At 38.1% G+C, this 17,398-nt stretch overlaps 1 protein-coding gene and 1 long non-coding RNA gene across 2 annotated transcripts in view; both read left to right on the top strand.

Annotated features, from left to right (window-relative positions):
- The window catches only part of LOC122682467, a 32,260-nt gene extending 29,474 nt beyond the window's left edge, over window positions 1–2,786 (top strand). The window contains exon 3 of the long non-coding RNA XR_006337389.1: window positions 447–2,786. This is a non-coding gene — a long non-coding RNA (uncharacterized LOC122682467). The remainder of the gene's footprint in view (window positions 1–446) is intronic.
- LOC122682197 (tubulin alpha-1C chain-like) overlaps window positions 1–17,398 on the top strand; it is a 1,110,822-nt gene that overhangs the window by 924,956 nt on the left and 168,468 nt on the right. The gene's annotated exons all lie outside the window — the stretch shown is intronic.

Genomic DNA, 17,398 nt, shown 5'->3' with positions numbered 1-17,398 from the left:
TTGCTGAGAACTCTGAGGACTAACTGGTTTTCTGTCCTTAGAAAGTGACTTGGTTTTCCTGCCATGAAGCACAGGAAGTTTTTTTGTTTTTTTTTTTTTCTTTCCCCTTTGTATTAAAGTGTAATAATTTTCTATGCTAAATCTAAGAGTTGATTTTTGGGTCTATTTAACTTGGTATATGGTATGCCCTTTTAATGCATGGATTTGAATCTTCTTCCCCTATACACTCTACCCGCCCCCCCAAAAAAGTGTATTGAATTACAGTTCTATTACATGATTTTTATTTTCTTCATCAAGACATTCAGAATATGTGTTGGATGTTGTTTGTCTGATTTCTAGATCACTTTCCCTTTGATCCTTTTAATCTCTGTTTCACCATTCTTATTTCCATCTTCTGTGTCCTAAATGTTATATTTGGTCCTAGTTACTCTTTTCTGTTGTTTTAGGTTGCATTCCCTGGGACATAGACTCTGAGACAGAGATTTGAATGCATGAAGTATACTGGAGAGTACCTTTGGGATCAATACTTGTGATGATGTTAAGGAAGGAGAATTGGACAGAAGGAGGAACTGAGCTGTAATTAATGGTATGCTGATGAATGTTTAACAACCAGTTCTCTGGAGCAGGGGGAGCCCTGATCTGTTGCATTTTCCAGCATGTGTGTGCGTGTGTACTAAATCACTTCAGTCGTGTCCAACTCTGCGACTTCATGGACTGTAGGGCACCAGGCTCCTCTGTCCATGGGATTCTCCAGGCAAAAAGACTGGAGTGGGTTGCCATACCTTCCTCCAGGGGATCTTCCCAACCCAGGGATCAAACTCACATCTCCTGCAGCTAATGCATTGTAGGCCAATTCTCTACTGCTGAGTCACTGGGGAAGCCCTTTCCAGGATGTAAATACTTCCATCTTGGCAAATTCTAAGCTACCAGCATGATGTCACTGAGCATAGATCTGCATAGTAATACCCATACAGATGCAATAGATATAACCTCAAGAGCATAGATGTAATAAAATGTTTAGGAAGTAATGAATATTGGGTATTTATTACCTTGGTTTTGAATATAATTTATTTAATTTTAACTTTTATGTAATTTAAATTTTAGTAATGGGTTATGGTTAACAACCTGCTTGCAAAATTCCTAAAAATGTTAATTGGCTCCAGTGCTTTACTGACCATGACCAGTCACAACAAAGATTTCAGCTCATACCATGAAGAGTTCTGAAGTTGGGATGGCCCTTCAGCATTGCTCCTCCCTGAGGCAAGGGCCTGGTCACTGAATGCAGGCAGACCCAGGGGAGAGGGTTAGACCTTGGATGAGGGAGTTTTCTTTGGCTAAAGGAAATATACTCAGAGAAGGACTCATCCTCCAACATTCCAGCAACTTGGGGTATGAGGGTTTCAGTCTCAAAGTGAGTGTCTGGGGAGTATATCACAGGATCCACTACAATTAAGTATCTTGTAGTTTAGTCTTATTCTGCTTTGGGACAGCATTTTTTTCTGGTATCTGGTGCTGCAGCTGCTGCTAAGTCGCTTCAGTCGTGTCCGGCTCTGTGCGACCCCATAGACGGCAGCCCACCAGGCTCTGCCGTCCCTGGGATTCTCCAGGCAGGAACACTGGAGTGGGTTGCCATTTCCTGCTGGTATCTGGTATACTTTAATTTGTCAAAACTTGTGACACTTGTTTCTGTTTTGTTTTTTTTTATCCTAAGTAATTTTGTATAGATACTGATTTTTTGGTTATTTTCATTCATGTTCAAATATGTTGGATTTTTCTAGGTCACCTTTCTGGGTCACTTTTGGAGAGAATGGAGAGGTTTTTGTGGGTCTTTTCTGATTTTTCAGCTCAACCACTCCCTCTCCTGTTGCTATAGTGAAGAGCAGTTTTCTTAATTGTAATGTGTATGTAGAGCGGTGGTGTTATTTTGTTTTTTTGTAGTCAGACTTCTGATTCTCTTGTTCTATTTTTCAGTGCTTTACTTATTACAGTAACTATTTTTCTTTCTTCCAATTACTACTGGCTACTGCTCCAAGGAACAATGACTACTTTCCGAAGTGCCTTCTCCACAGGGCACTTCTCTTCCAAAGGGCACTTTGGAAAAAGGGTACTTCTCTTCCAAAGGGCACTTTCCAAAGTGCCTCTTCCAAGGGTCCTTCTCAAGACTACCATCTTTGTTCCTGTGACTTTTCCGAGCCATATATATTTTAACATTTATTTTTATTTATTTATTTGACTGCTCTGGGTCTTAGTTGCCCAATGTGGGATCTTTGATCTTTGCTGTGAAGTACAGGATCTTTATTTAGTTGTGGCATGTGAATTGATTCCTATGTTTTGACTTCTCTTGCCAGTGCTGATCTGCCATTTTTCAGACCAGATCTCAGCTGTTCCCAATAAAGTTTGGGTTATTTCCTCCTTGGACATGAATCCTTGTTGATGTTACTGAGTTCTACCATCACCAAGACCCTCCATATTCCCTTACTCTTTCAAACAGATTCTGTGACCACAGACAAACTTGTAGGGGTTCTAGATGGTCTCTTCTGTATTTTCCTCAACCTGTATATAAAATTGGAGATTGTAGGATTTTTTTTTCTGTATTTAGTATCCATTGTAGGAAGTTTTATTTATTTTTGGCTGTGCTGGGTCTTCATTTCCAGTTGTGGAGAGTGAGGGATAATCTCTAGTTGTGGTGCATGGACTTCTCTTTGCAGTGGTTTCTCTTATTGAGGAGCATGGACTCTAGGGCGCATGGCTTCAGTAGCTGCAGCACATGGGCTCAGTAGTGCGGTTCCTGGGCTCTAAGCACAGACTCAATAGTTGTGGCACACAGGCTTAGTAGCTCTGAGGCATGGGGGATCTTCCCAGATCCAGGGTTGAACCTATGTCTCTTGCATTGGCAGGCAGATACTTGACCACTGAGCCACCAGGGAAGCCCCAGTAGTAGGAATTTTTATTTGTTTTTCTTTTTGCTCCCTACAGTTTTTTGGAAGAGGCATGGGAAGAGTTGTGGGTTTCCCTGGTAGCTCAGCTGGTAAAGAACCCACCTGCAATGCAAGAGACCACAGTTCAATTCCTGGGTCAGGAAGATCCCCCTGGAGAAGGGATAGGCTAACCGCCCCCCACCCACCCCGCCCAGTATTCTTGGGTTTCCCTGGTCACTCAGATGGTAAAGAATCCACCTGCAATGAGGGAGACCTGGGTTCATTCCCTGGGTTAGGAAGATCCCCTGGATGAGGGCATGGCAAGCCACTCCAGTATTCTTGCCTGGAGAATCTCTGTGGACAGAGGAGACTGGCGGGCTACAGTCCATGGGGTCGAAAAGAGTTGGTCAGACATGACTGAGCTGCTAAGCACAACACAGCACATGGGAAGAGTCATAGAATGCCAGAATGTGTATTTGTTTTTATTAATAATATGCATAAATAATATTGTGCTTCAAATATCCTTCCATTTTTTTCACTTCTCATGGTTTAATATCTGTCTGTGAACTATGTGTGCACTAGGTTGTTCCTTTTGTTGATACATTTCTTCTCATCTGCATCCACCCTATTTTATGTACCTGTTCCCCTGGTTAATATACCTGAGTTGCTTCCACTAACCTGCTACCTTCCTGGAAGAACATCTTGACTGTTGAATTCAGTTGTATGATATTTATCTGTATCTATTTTTTAAAATCTATTTTCATTTGTGACATAGATTATGATTCTCTTTTCTTGTACTGTCTGTCTGATTTTGGAATAAATTTTTTCCCTCTTTTCCTATTTCCTGGAGCAATTTAATTGACAAAAGAATTAGTGGTCCCTTGAAGTCTTAGAAACTCACTCTAAAACCATGTAAGCCTAAGGCTCTTTTCTAGGGAGTAAGGTCTTAATTACTTTCGTATTTGGTTTGTTTATATTTTAATTTCTTTTGCCAATTTGGCATTTTATAATTTTACAAAGTCATATACTGCAAGTAAGTTTTTTAGTGTATTAGTCTATAATTAACCATAATACTCTTTTCAATTGCTGCTGTATTTGGAGCTGGTTCCTTTGATTTTATTATGTGATTTGAATATTCATATATTTTTTGCTGATTAACTCATTAGGGAGTTGTCCATCTTACTCCTTTTTTTAAATAAAACAGCAAAAATAAGTTCTAATATAACTGAAGTTACAATGAATGTTAACCAGTTAAATAAGACAAAAACTCAGATTGGAGCTTAGACTGGACATAAGTTAAGGTCTAGCAATATATTATTTATAAAAGACATTTTAAAAAATATGGAAAAATTGAAGGTGGAGATATAAGTAGATGTTTCAGGCTAATATGAACAGAAACATCAAATAAATAAATGCAGAAACAAAATAGATATATTCAAGGTACAAGTTCAAGGTGAAAAGTATCAGGGACGAAGTCTAAGGAATAGGCAGACTATCAGGAGCTCAACCACGTGAAAATATCAAGTTGATAGTTGGATATACAGGACTAGAATGCAGGGGCAAAGTTCAGAAGCAAAATAAAAGCTGAGATATAAGTTTGGAGTCATCAGCATATACATGGTATTTAAACCATAAGACTGACTGAAACTATCAAGGAAGTGTATGCAGGAAAAGAGGTCCAAAGAGTAAACTCTGAACCATCCCAACATTTTGCCATCAGAGAGATGAAGAGGAACCAGCAAAACGATGTAGAAGTAGCCAGAAAGATAGGAGGCAAACCAGGAGAGCATGATGTCCTAGAGCCACGTGGAAAAAGATGATTACAAAGAAAAAGAGTGATTGGCACTTTCAAATGTAGCTGACAGGCCAAGTAAGAGTAAGGCCAAGTAAAATGACCTTTGAACTTAACAATCTGGAGGTTGTTGGCGACCTTGCTAGGAGTAAGTTGGATGATGGAACTGGGGCAAAGACCTGATTAGAGTGGGTTCAAGAGAGAAAAGAAATTGAGACAGTGAGTTTACACAGGTTTTGAAAGGAATTTTTCTGTGAAAAGGGTGAGAGAAATGGAGCAATAACTGGCAGAGGAGGTGGATCTAAGACAGCTGTTTGTTTTTAAGTTAAATGTTAAGAAAATTAACATCATGTTAGAGAGGAAAAAGTCAGTGGTACTGAGAGAAATGAGAGAATTATTGAACTGATGTCCTTGACTAGAAGAGGTCTAGTGTGCAAGTAGAGAAGCTGGCAGTAAATAGGCAGCATACAGTTAAGTTCATCCACAGATAACAAGAGAGAAAGAAGACTATACAAGTACAAATTTAGATAATTAGGGAGATATGGTGGCTAATAATGGGGCTTCCCAGCTGACTCAGTGGTAGAGAATCTGCCTGCTGAGGCAGGAGCTTAGGAGCTGCTGCTGCTGCTGCTGCTGAGTCGCTTCAGTCGTGTCCGACTCTGTGCGACCCCATAGATGGCAGCCCACCAGGCTCCGACGTCCCTGGGATTCTCCAGGCAAGAACACTGGAGTGGGTTGCCATTTCCTTCTCCAATGCATGAAAGTGAAAAGTGAAAGTGAAGTCGCTCAGTCTTGTCCGACTCTTCATGATCCCATGGACTGCAGCCTACCAGACTCCTCCATCCATGGGATTTTCCAGGCAAGAGTACTGGAGTGGGTTGCCGTTGCCTTCTCCGGAGATGCAGGAGATGCAGGTTCAATCCCTGGGTCAGGAAGATCCCCTAGAATAGGAAAAGGAAACCCATTCCAGGATTCTTGCCTGAAAAAATCCCATGGACAGAGAAACCTGGTGTGCTACAGTCCATGGAGTCGCAAGGAGTCAGACAACAACTGAGCAAGTACATACAGGTGGCTAATAATCTGAGTTAATCATGATTACTTCCATTTTCTCAGTGCAGTAAGGAGCTACATGACTATCCAAAAGAAGGAAGATGGAAGAGAAGGCCTCAGAGATCTGAAGGGACAGGAGAAAATACAGAATTTTTTCCAGGACAGTGAGAGTAATGGATTAGAGAAATAGAGTATATTTGCCAGGCAGTATTATGGGCCACTTGAGGTTAATGATTATTTGAAGTAAGATCAGTCAGCAAGTTTGAACGTTTTCCTGAAGCCACATTCAGCTTCCAGAGTGCAGTTATGAGATAGACAGAGAAAACTGAATTTAAGTTGAGCTGTGATCAGCCAGGGAGTATTTCAGAGCAAGAAAGAAACAAGTGAGTTCAAGTTTAGATCATATATCAGAAACTGGGTATAATTATCAACTGTTGAATTCTAGCTGGGTTACCAAGGAAGTGAGGATATGAAGGGATGAGAGGCAGTAAGCAGGTAGTTAAATCAATAAAGGAAAGGACCCTGTGGAGTTCAAAAGGATTGTTGGAGTTGGGGTACTAGAAGGAGCAAGCTGGAAAGAGATGATGTTTGGAGAATGAATTATTTGAAACTGAGACTATGGAAGGATTGCAGTTTTCCTCCCCCCACCCCCCACCCTGCTTTTTTTGTGATGATAAAGTCAAGGTTATGATTAATGGATCAAGGGTTATATCTCTGAAGAAGAATAGATCAAAGAATTGTGAGGCCAGGTGTTGGAAAGAGCTGTATGAATATTGAAATTGCCGGTGATGACTTCCGGCTCATTCAGTAGAGTCTGCCTGCAATGCAGGAGACCTGAGTTCGATCCCTGGGTTGGGAAAATCCCCTGAAGAAGAGAATGGCAACCCACTTCAGTATTCTTGCCTGGACATTCCCATGGACAGAGGAACCTGATGGGCTACAGTCCATGGAGTCGCAAAGAGTCGGACATGATTGGGCAACTAACACACACACACAACACACACACACACACACACACATACATGTGACAGAAGTACTGGATTAAGTTACAGTGAGTAAGGAAGAGGTAAAAGATTTCAACAGAGAGAACAATGGACGGTATTCAGTCTAATGACAGGAGATTTAAAGTTGAATCTTATTAGAAACTAGGAGAGAATGATCTGAAAGTAGCATTGAGGAGCGAGGAAGATCCCCATCTCATTTCTAGGCCAAGTGAATAAGAGGGATGAGAGTTAAAATAGACAACATTTGATGGACTTCCCTGGTGGTCCAATTAAGAATCCACCCACTGATGCAGGGGACGTGGGTTCAATCCATGGTCTGGGAAGATTCCACATGCTGTGGGTCAGCTGAGCTCATGTGCCACAATTACTGAGCCCCCTGGGCCACAGCTACTTAAGCCAGAGCGCCTAGAGCCTGTGCTCCACAACAAGAAAAGCCACCTCAATGAGAAGCTGGAACACTGCAACTAGAGTAGCCACTGCTCATCAAAACTAGAGAAAGCCTGGGCAACAACAAAGACCAAGTACAGCCAAAAATATACAATAATTAATTAATTAAAGTAAATAAATAAAATAGACATCATTTGAGTGGGTTGCAAGTGAGGAAGTATTATCAGTATTATCAGGAAAGAGCAAGGGGTCAGTTATTGCTTTGCATATTTTGAGGTTACAGTGTTATAATCATCTTTATTAACAATATAGGTGCATGATATTCTCTCTATATTCTTTATCTACTATCTCCCTTTGCCCCAGTTATGCTTCTTGCCTTGAATTTATTTTTGCCTGTTATTATATGTCTGCTTTGCCTTGGCGGATATTGGGGTGGGGTGTACATATTTGTCTCTTTCTATCTCTTTGTTTTAACTTTGTCCTGTCCTCCTTTTTAAAAATTTTAATGGCGTTTAGTTGATCTACAGTGTTGTGCTGTTTCTTGCTCTACAGCAAAGTGAGTCAGTTACACATATATCCGTTCTTTTTTTGATTCCTTGTGTCCTGTCCTTCTTTTAAGTGTGACTCTTATAGACATTATATTGCTAGACCTTATTTTTAAATTAAATCTGAGCATTCTATCTTTTCTTGGTAAATTAAACTGATAAATTATCTTTATGTTGAATATTTTCTTTCTTCCTAGTTTAAATTTTCTTCCATTTTTTTTCTTGCTTATTTCCTTATATTAATCAGTTTTTTCTATGAGTTTGAAAAGTACACATTTTCTATTTGTTCTTCCATTGGTTATCTTTAACTTGTTAAGACTCTTACTTGTATTTATCTTTTCCAACTTACTAAACTTATCAACACCTATCTGTGCCTTCGCCCTTAATGGTACAGATACTTTTTAAAAATTATTTATTTATGTATTTGGCTGTGCTAGTTCTTAGTTGTGGCATGCAGGGTCTTTGGTCTTTATTGTGCCATGCATGATTCTTAGTTACGGCATGTGGGATCTAGTTCCCTGACCAGGGATCAAACCCTGGTCCCCTGCATTGGGAGCACAGAATCTTAGCCACTGGATCACCAGGGAATTCCTAGGACAAATATCTTAATATACACTCTTACCTGTCTCTGGATATTGCACTCTCCCCTTACTTTGTTATATGTGGTATGTGTGTGTGTGTATAATGCTTATGTATATACTATGTTTTTTAGACACCAACAAGCTTTACACAATTATTTTCTCATTTTTACTATCTTATATTTTATAGCATTTCCTAAAATTTTCATTCAATAGATTACTTCCTTCAAGAATACTTTTAAAAGGGGTCTTAATGACAATCTGATGAGACCTTGAAGATCTGAGAATATATTTGTTATACCCTTATGTTTAAGCGATAGCTTAGTTGAATATAACTTAGCTTCAAAGTTTCTGTTTTTAATATTTTAAAAATATTAAAAAAAAAAATTTATTGTTTTCCTGTCCTTACTGTTGCTCCTGAGAAGTCTGACATCATTCTGATTCATTTTCTTTGTGGGTGAGTTGCTTTGCTTAGAATTTTCTCTTTGCTTTGGAGTTCTTAAATTTCATTAAAATATCAATAAATATTCAATTTTCCTATATCAGCCTGATTTATCCTCCCTATATACCCTCCCAATATCAATCTTTCTTTGAAGGTTCTCACTTAAAAAAAAAAAATAATCTTCCCTACAATAACTTTTTTCTCTCCTGTTAGGACTCCTATTATATAAATGCTGTCTTTTCTATGTCTAAATTCATTTTTTAAAATTTATTTTTATTTATTTATTTGGCTGCATAGGATCTTAGTTGCAGCACGCAGGCTTAGCTGCAGCGTCACATGTGGGATCTTAGTTCCCTGACCAGGGATTGAACCCTCATCCCCCGCATTGGAAGGCAGATTCTTAACCACTGGTCTACCAGGGAAGTTTCTTTAGCCTCATATTTACTAATTTTTGTGTTTTTTCATCTCTTATTTCTTCTCAATGTCTTCTAGAAAAGTTTCTTGACTGATCTTGGGTGATGTCCATTTTGCTGTTTATATCATCTAGTGAGTTTATTTCAATTATGCATTGAATAGTCAGTAATCCTACTTGGTTCTTCATAAATGTTTGTTTCTGCTTCATTATCAATATCCTCTTGGGAACATTTATTTGGCTTATTGTTGTTGTTCAGTTGCTAAGTTGTGTCTGACTCTTTGCAACCCCGTACCTGCAGCATGCCAGGCTTCCCTGTCCTTCATTGTCTCCCTGAGTTTGCTCAAACTCATGTCCATTGAGTCAGTGATGGCATCCAACCATCTCAGCCTCTGTTGCCCACTTCTCCTCTTGCTCTCAATCTTTCCCAGCATCAGGGTCTTTTCCAATGAGTCGGCTCTTCACATCAGGTGGCCAAAGTATTGGAGCTTCAGCTTCAGCATCAGAACTTCCAATGAATATTCAGAGTTAACTTCCTTTAGGGCTAACTGGTTTGATCTCCTTGCTGTCCAAGGGACTCTCAAGAGTCTTCTCCAGCACCACAGTTCGAAAGCATTAATTCTTCAGAACTCAGCCTTCTTTATGGTCTTTATTTGGCTTGTATTCTAGTAATTCTTTCATCTTGAGTAGGTTATTTTCTTCCTAATTGTCTAGGTACTTTCCCCTGTGAGGTCATTTTCTTTCATGAGTATCCATTATCTCAGTGGGTAATGGAAGGAGAACAAGGTGGGAAGTGTCAAAACCTAGGCTTTAGCTTGTATACCACTCCCGGTGAGTGAGACAGTCCAACTTTGAATATTCTTATGTGTATTGCTCTCATCAGAGGGCTTTGCCCCTTGGTGAACTTCTCTATACCCCAGGCTTTGTTCTTTTCTTTTCTTTTTTTTTTTCAATTATTTTTATTAGTTGGAAGCTAGTTACTTCACAACATTGCAGTGGGTTTTGTCATACATTGACATGAATCAGCCATTGAGTTACATGTATTCCCCATCCCGATCCCCCCTCCCACCTCCCTCTCCACCCGATTCCTCTGGGTCTTCCCAGTGCACCAAGCCCGAGCACTTGTCTCATGCATCCCACCTGGGCTGGGGATCTGTTTCATTATAGATAATATACATGCTGTTCTCTCGAAACATCCCACCCTCGCCTTCTCCCACAGAGTCCAAAAGTCTGTTCTGTACATCTGTGTCTCCTTTTCTGTTTTGCATATAGGGTTATCATTACCATCTTTCTAAATTCCATATATATGTGTTAGTATGCTGTAATGTTCTTTATCTTTCTGGCTTACTTCACTCTGTATAATGGGCTCCAGTTTCATCCATCTCATTAGAACTGATTCAAATGAATTCCCTCTAATGGCTGAGTAGTATTCCATAGTGTATATGTACCACAGCTTCCTTATCCATTCATCTGCTGATGGGCATCTAGGTTGCTTCCATGTCCTGGCTATTATAAACAGTGCTGCGATGAACATTGGGGTGCACATGTCTCTTTCAGATCTGGTTTCCTCAGTGTGTATGCCAGGAGTGGTATTGCTGGGTCATATGGCAGTTCTATTTCCAGTTTTTTAAGGAATCTCCACACTGTTTTCCATAGCGGCTGTACTAGTTTGCATTCCCACCAAGAGTGTAAGAGGGTTCCCTTTTCTCCACACCCTCTCCAGCATTTATTGCTTGTAGACTTTTGGATAGCAGCCATCCTGACTGGCGTGTAATGGTACCTCATTGTAGTTTTGATTTGCATTTCTCTGATACTGAGTGATGTTGAGCATCTTTTCATGTGTTTGTTAGCCATCTGTATGTCTTCTTTGGAGAAATGTCTGTTTAGTTCTTTGTGTTCTTTTCTAAGGATGTATTTGTCTAGCCCTCTGGATAAAGAGAAAGCCTACGAGGAAAGGTAGGAGGAAAACTTTAGATGCTTGTTTCTTGAATCAGAAGTTTACTGTTTTTTTTTTTTTTTAAATCCAACCTTCCAGTAGTGTTCCCCTGTGAACCTACTTTCTGGTATTATAGAAGAGCTGATGGGAAAGGTAGTGATCTACTCTGGGCAGTGGTGGATAGAAAAGAGTCCAACTCAGGATTTCTCCCCAAATCTACTCTCCATGTTGGAAGCCTGGCCGTCCTCTGTCCAGGGCTTCTATTTTCCTTCTTTATCAAATCGTAAGTATCTCCTGACCCTCCAGGGATTTCTGCTGGTTTCGTTTTCATTTTCTTTTTTTTACCCATTCATTTCTTATTTCTGAGGTATATTTAGGCTTGGGTTGGCATGGGAGGTATAGTGTACCACTTTGTCATTACATCAGGGATCATTTTGTAACAGCCTACCTTAGTGTTTGTTGAAGCTTTGTGTTTCCAGCAATTTAGAGCAGAAGATATTCTTTCTTGAGTGGTAGTAGTCTGGAAATGAAGATGTTTAGCCTGAAAAACTACAGGCAGAAATAAAAAGCATAGGATAGGCAAAGCAATGTATATATATATGAAAGAGAGCAAAACAGGCATTTTACTGAAATGTTGAAATTTACTTTCAACCATACTTGTATTTAATTTTACAATCACCTGGGAATCTTCTTAAACCTGGAAACAAGACAAGAAAATCTTATTACAAGTTGCTCTTGAACACATTTGTGGGAATATAGATGATTTATAGGGAAATTGAGTGCCTCCAAAACTCACAAAGTTAAACTAGTAAAATTAATATGTAATTCATATATATAAAAGTCACCTTAACAAGGCAAAATGTCTCCCAGGATAAATCAGGAAGAGCAGGACTTGGCAGTAGTTTATATTTATTAGACAGTATTCTTAGACCTAAAGTTAGAACATGGCCTGATTATTGACAATGGTTGTTATTTCTAGGCATGGACTTGTCTGTATTTTCTGATTTTTTTATGATGAACATTCATTACCTTTGTAACTGGAAAAAAATTATTTTATGGAATTTTCATAAGGAAATCATCATATAAATATACAAACCTGTACAAGGATATTTCCTGCAGCATTGTTTGCAATGTTGAAAAAGATCCAAATTTCTATCAGTGGAAGAACCATTCAATAAATTATGATAGATCTATATAATAAATATCATGTAAACAATAAAAATGATGCTGTAAGCCTATATTAATGTAGAAAAATTTCAAAGATTTACTGTTAAGTGAAACACAAAGTAGCTTAAAAGATGTGTCTGATATGAGTCCATTTTTGCAACCAAAAGTAAGTGCATGGAAATTTTTTGAAAAATATATGCAAGAAGTTACTACTCAGTCTTAACAAATAAGTTGAACAAAGTGAAAAATCAGCAACTCTTCTTTGATTCTTTGGAGAAGTGAGGTCACAGGGAAAACCACTGCCCCCAAATTGGATAGACAGATGATAGAGAATTACAGCTTAACTAAATCAGAAGCTCATGAGCAGAAACTTCTGCAGGAAGCAGCGCCTGGTAGAAAACCTAAAACTGTAACTGATGAATGGTTGGAGGCTCAGTATTAAGAAGTCTGAGAGTTAAGAAATCCAGGGGACCTAGTCAAAACGACCTCCAGAAACTCTACTAGGTCCTGACAGTGAAGACTGGAGAAAAATCCCATTTACCCCAGGGGACTGGGGAAGGTAACCATTCTGAAGTAGAGCAGACCATTCTATTCTTCTTAACAAATCTACCCTCAAGAGAAACTATTTACCAAAGTTTAACATGCTGGAGTTTCATCAGGGCCTAACCTGCTTGAAGGAAATACCCAACTCCAGTCAACTCTAGCCATCCTGTCCCATCTAAGGTGAGGTAGGGGTCAGGGTACTAGCAAGCATTGATAAAGTTCACAGTCCAGAGGTATAGGCTGTCCAAAAGATGAGACCTAATCACAGAGCTGTAAAATGTTTCCCCTTCTCCCATACTTCACTACCATACCACTAGAGGCCTATTTGCCAGAGTTCCTTTCACCTAATATGTCTCGATTTTAATTTAAAACTTACAAAGAACACTAAAAGAAAAAAAGTACAGTTTGAAGAAGCTGAACAAGCATCAGAACCAGAGTAAGGTACAGTAGTGGTGTAATTAAGATAATTACAGCCATAATTAACTATGATTAATATGCTAAGGACATTGATGAAAAGGTAGATAGCACACAAGAATACTGGATAACGTGAATTTTCTTTAAAGAAGACTTTTCAAGAGAAATTTTAAAATATTTTGAACTAAATTAAAATGAAAATAGAAACTTATCAAATATTTTGAGCTATAGCAAAACAGTATGCTGAGAGGGAAATTTATAGCATTGCGTGCACATGTTAGGAAAGAAGCTTCCACCTTCGGAAACTAAAAAATGAGGAGCAAACAAAATCCAAAATAATCAGAAGAAAAGAAATAATAAAAATTAGAGCAGAAATTAGTAGAGAAAAGTAGCAGATTTAACTGGGCACCTTGCTCAATTATGTGTTTATGTTTTTAAGTACAAAGCCAAATGTGTAGAAATATTAACACCATATTCAGGATCATGGTTTCTCTGGCTCATGAAGGAAAAAAGGTCATTGGTTAGGGGTACAATGGAGAAATTCACTTTTATGTGTGTTTGTATTATATATTTTTAAGTTTTGCTTTTTGGGTTTTTCCTTTCTTTTGTAAAGAGCGTATTTTATTTCTGCATATGCAGATTTTTAATATTACTATGTTTCTTGCAATCTGAAATACTGAAAATACTGAAATACTGAAAAATAAATACTGAAAAAACTTCAATAGCCCTCTAGATAAAGTCCGGGGAACCTAATATGGATTACAAACACCTTCATGGTTTCTCTGACCCTACTTACCTCTCTAATCTTCCCACTTCCAGTTTGTACACAGCAGTCTCACCAGGCTGACCAATTTTCCTCAAAAGACCTCATTCCTCCTCTCCAGCACAGCCAGTCCTCCTCCCCTTATCACCCATCTTTCTCTTGATATTAAATCTTTGCTTAATTTTCCATATCTTTAGTAAAATGTCTCTGGCACTTTATCTTTGTCTGGGTTGAATACTTCTTTGTACTTCCAAAATATTTAGCACTTCCACCATCATTTACCACTTAACCATACAGTATTGCAACTGTTGATTTACTTCTCTATAGCTTCCATTAGAATATAAACCCCAAAAGTATAGAAACTTATGTCTCACTTATTCTAACATCCCTGGCCCCTGCTTAGTACTTAGCAATGATAGGCCCTCAATAAATATTTTTATAGAAATTATTTAGTTAATTAATGATAGTCTGGTTTATTTAACGTTCTTGAGGCAAGCTATAATTTTATTTTTAATGTGAACCCTGTTTTATAATCAGTATTTAGTTGGAATCATAAAATCTTACCATCCCATACTGTGGTTAGAAATTATTTCCTGGAAACAAAGAAACCCAAAACAGAAATCATTACCTGGAATAAAATTCTCTTCAGTCATTCACATAACACAGTTTGGCTTAAACTAGGTCTTGCTTTTGTTTTTAGGATTCGCTCATAGTAAGTGTTCATCAGATTGCATAAACCATTCTTAGGCAAATGTGATAAAGTTCTTAAAGTTGCTTTTTATTTTTATAAATTCAAATTTGGGACTATAATAGGTATTACTCTAATGTATGGTAAATATGTACTGATACCACTTGCATTTAAATGAATCAAATAAAAATGCCATTGTTACTTATATTTTCTTCTTAGCTTACTCTTTTGCTTCATTTTCCCTAGAGCCTGTGTGCTGCTAACTGAAGATTGTGATTTTCGAATAGCTTCTAACCCCATTTGTTAAAAAAAAAATTATACCTTAATAGAATAATACAACTTTCCTTTTCAAACAGAAGTTTATATAGCAAAATGTTAGCAGCAGTATTATCCCTGAATGGTAGAGGTCAAAAGTAATTTGTCGTCTTTGTTATACTTTCCTATGCCTTATATATTTTTGAAAATTTTTAATGAAAATATTTCAAATTATATTTTGTTGAAAACAGTTCCTTTGGGAATTCCCTGGAGGTCCAGTGGTTAGGACTCAGCACTTTCACTGCTAGGGGCCTGGTTTCAGTTCCTGGTGGGGGAACTGAGATCCCACAAACCATGCAGCATGGCCAGTAAATAAATAAATAAAAACTTTTTAAAAAAAATTGTACTTTTGATAGTTGTTATCTTTTGTAATTCATCAGTATCTTATCATCCCCTACTTTAATTGTTACCTCTTTGGAGACAGAAACATATATTTATTCATTCATTCAACATTGAACTTTTTTGAATATTTCTAATGGGTCAAGATGTCAGACCTCTTGGGATACAAAGAGACAGTTGCATAAACAGATCATTATAATACCTGTGGTAGATACAATGATAGAGTAATAAGCTTAGGATATTATGGAATTTGGGGAAATGGCACATAATGGCAATAGGGAAGATTAGGAAAAGCTTTCCTCAGGGGGAAAAAATATAAACTAATTAAGTCAGTAATGTTTTTGAGCTGTAAGTAACAGAATCCCTGACTAAGGATGGTTGAAACTAAAAAGTTATTCATTGCTCACCTAACAAAAACAGCCAGAGGCAGGTGTACTCAGGGTTGTTACAGTAACTTAATGTCATCAAAGATAGGGTTTTACTTATCTTCCTCCTCTGTAATTCTTGGTGTATTGTCTTTTTGGTCCTGTGGTTATCACCTCAGGGTTGCCAAAGATGACACTAGCTCTAAGCATCACATAACACATCAAGGCAGGAAGAGAAATTTTAATCCCAGTCACCCCTGTTGGAAACAGGAAGAAAGGGTACTGGGGGAATAGGGAGGTTTCTGTTTGTATATATTTTTAATTTAAAAAATTTATGAGACAACGTAAAAGAAACAATATGTTATTGGTCCTGAATTTTTTCAAATATTGTTCCTTCTGCCTGGCATCCATGGTCTCTTGAAACTTTCTCACATGTTGTATCTCAGTGCCTCATTTATAGTACCTGGTACATAGTAAGTAGTAAATATTTTTGAAAGTAAAGCAGGCAGAGCAAAAACAGAAGCAGTTGAACACAATAGGCAGCTAATCTCCCTAAAATATATTGTCTAAAATCAGGGAAGGTAAGTAATAAGGTAATTACAATACATGGTAGGTGCAAGGATAGTGTTAATTACAAGATACTAGTAAGATTATGCTCAAAATACTTCAAGCTAGGCTTCAGCAGGACGTGAACCCAGAACTTCCAGATGTACAAGCTGAGATTAGAAAAAACAGAGGGACCAGTGATTAAATTACTAACGTTCGTTGGATCATAGAGAAAACAAAAGAATTTCAGAAAAACATTTGCTTCTGCTTCATTGACTATATGAAAGTCTTTGACTGTGTGGATCACAACAAACTGGAAAATTTCCAAAGAGATGGGAATAACAGACCACCTTACTTGTCTTCTGAGAAACCTGTATGTGGGTCAAGAAATAACAGAACCGGACATGGAGAAATGAGCTGGTTCAAAATTGGGAAGAGTATGACAAGGGTGTATATTGTCACCTTGCTTATTTAACTTACATGCAGAGTTATGCAGAGTAGATCATGTGAAATGCTGGGATGGATGACTCACAGACTGGAATCAAGATTGCTAGGAGAAGTATCAACAATCTCAGATACGTAGATGATACGCCTCTACTGGCAGAAAGTGAAGAAAAACTAAAGAGCCTCTTGATGTGGGTGAAAGAGGAGAGTAAAAAAGATTATTTGAAATTCAACATTCAAAAAACTAAGATCATGGCATCTGGTTCCATCCCTTCATTGTAAATAGAAGGAGAAAAAGTGGAAACAGTGACAGATTTTATTTACTTGGGCCCCAAAATCACTGTGGATGGTGACTGCAGACATGAAGTTAAAAGACACTTGCTCCTTGGAAGGAAAGCTATGACAAATCTAGGTGCAGTGTATTAAAAAAGCAAACACATCACTGCGAACAAAGATGTGTATAGTCAAAGCTATTATTTTTCCAATAATCATATATAGATGTGAAGTTGGACCATAAAGAAGGCTGAGCACCGAAGAACTGATGCTTTCAAATTGTAGTGCTAGAGAAGACTCTTGAGGGTCCTTTGGACTGCAAGGAAATCAAACCAGTCAATCTTAAAGGAGATCAACCCTGAATATTCATTGGAAGGACTGAAGTTGAAGCTCTAATACTTTGACTACCTGATGCAAAGAGCCAACTCATTGGAAAAGACCCTGATGCTGGGAAAGATTGAAGGCAAAAGGTAGAGG

This window comes from Cervus elaphus, chromosome 3 (assembly GCF_910594005.1).
Source record: "Cervus elaphus chromosome 3, mCerEla1.1, whole genome shotgun sequence".
In the NCBI taxonomy this organism is placed as follows: Eukaryota; Metazoa; Chordata; class Mammalia; order Artiodactyla; family Cervidae; genus Cervus; species Cervus elaphus.
This window is presented reverse-complemented; position numbering and strand designations above follow the sequence as displayed.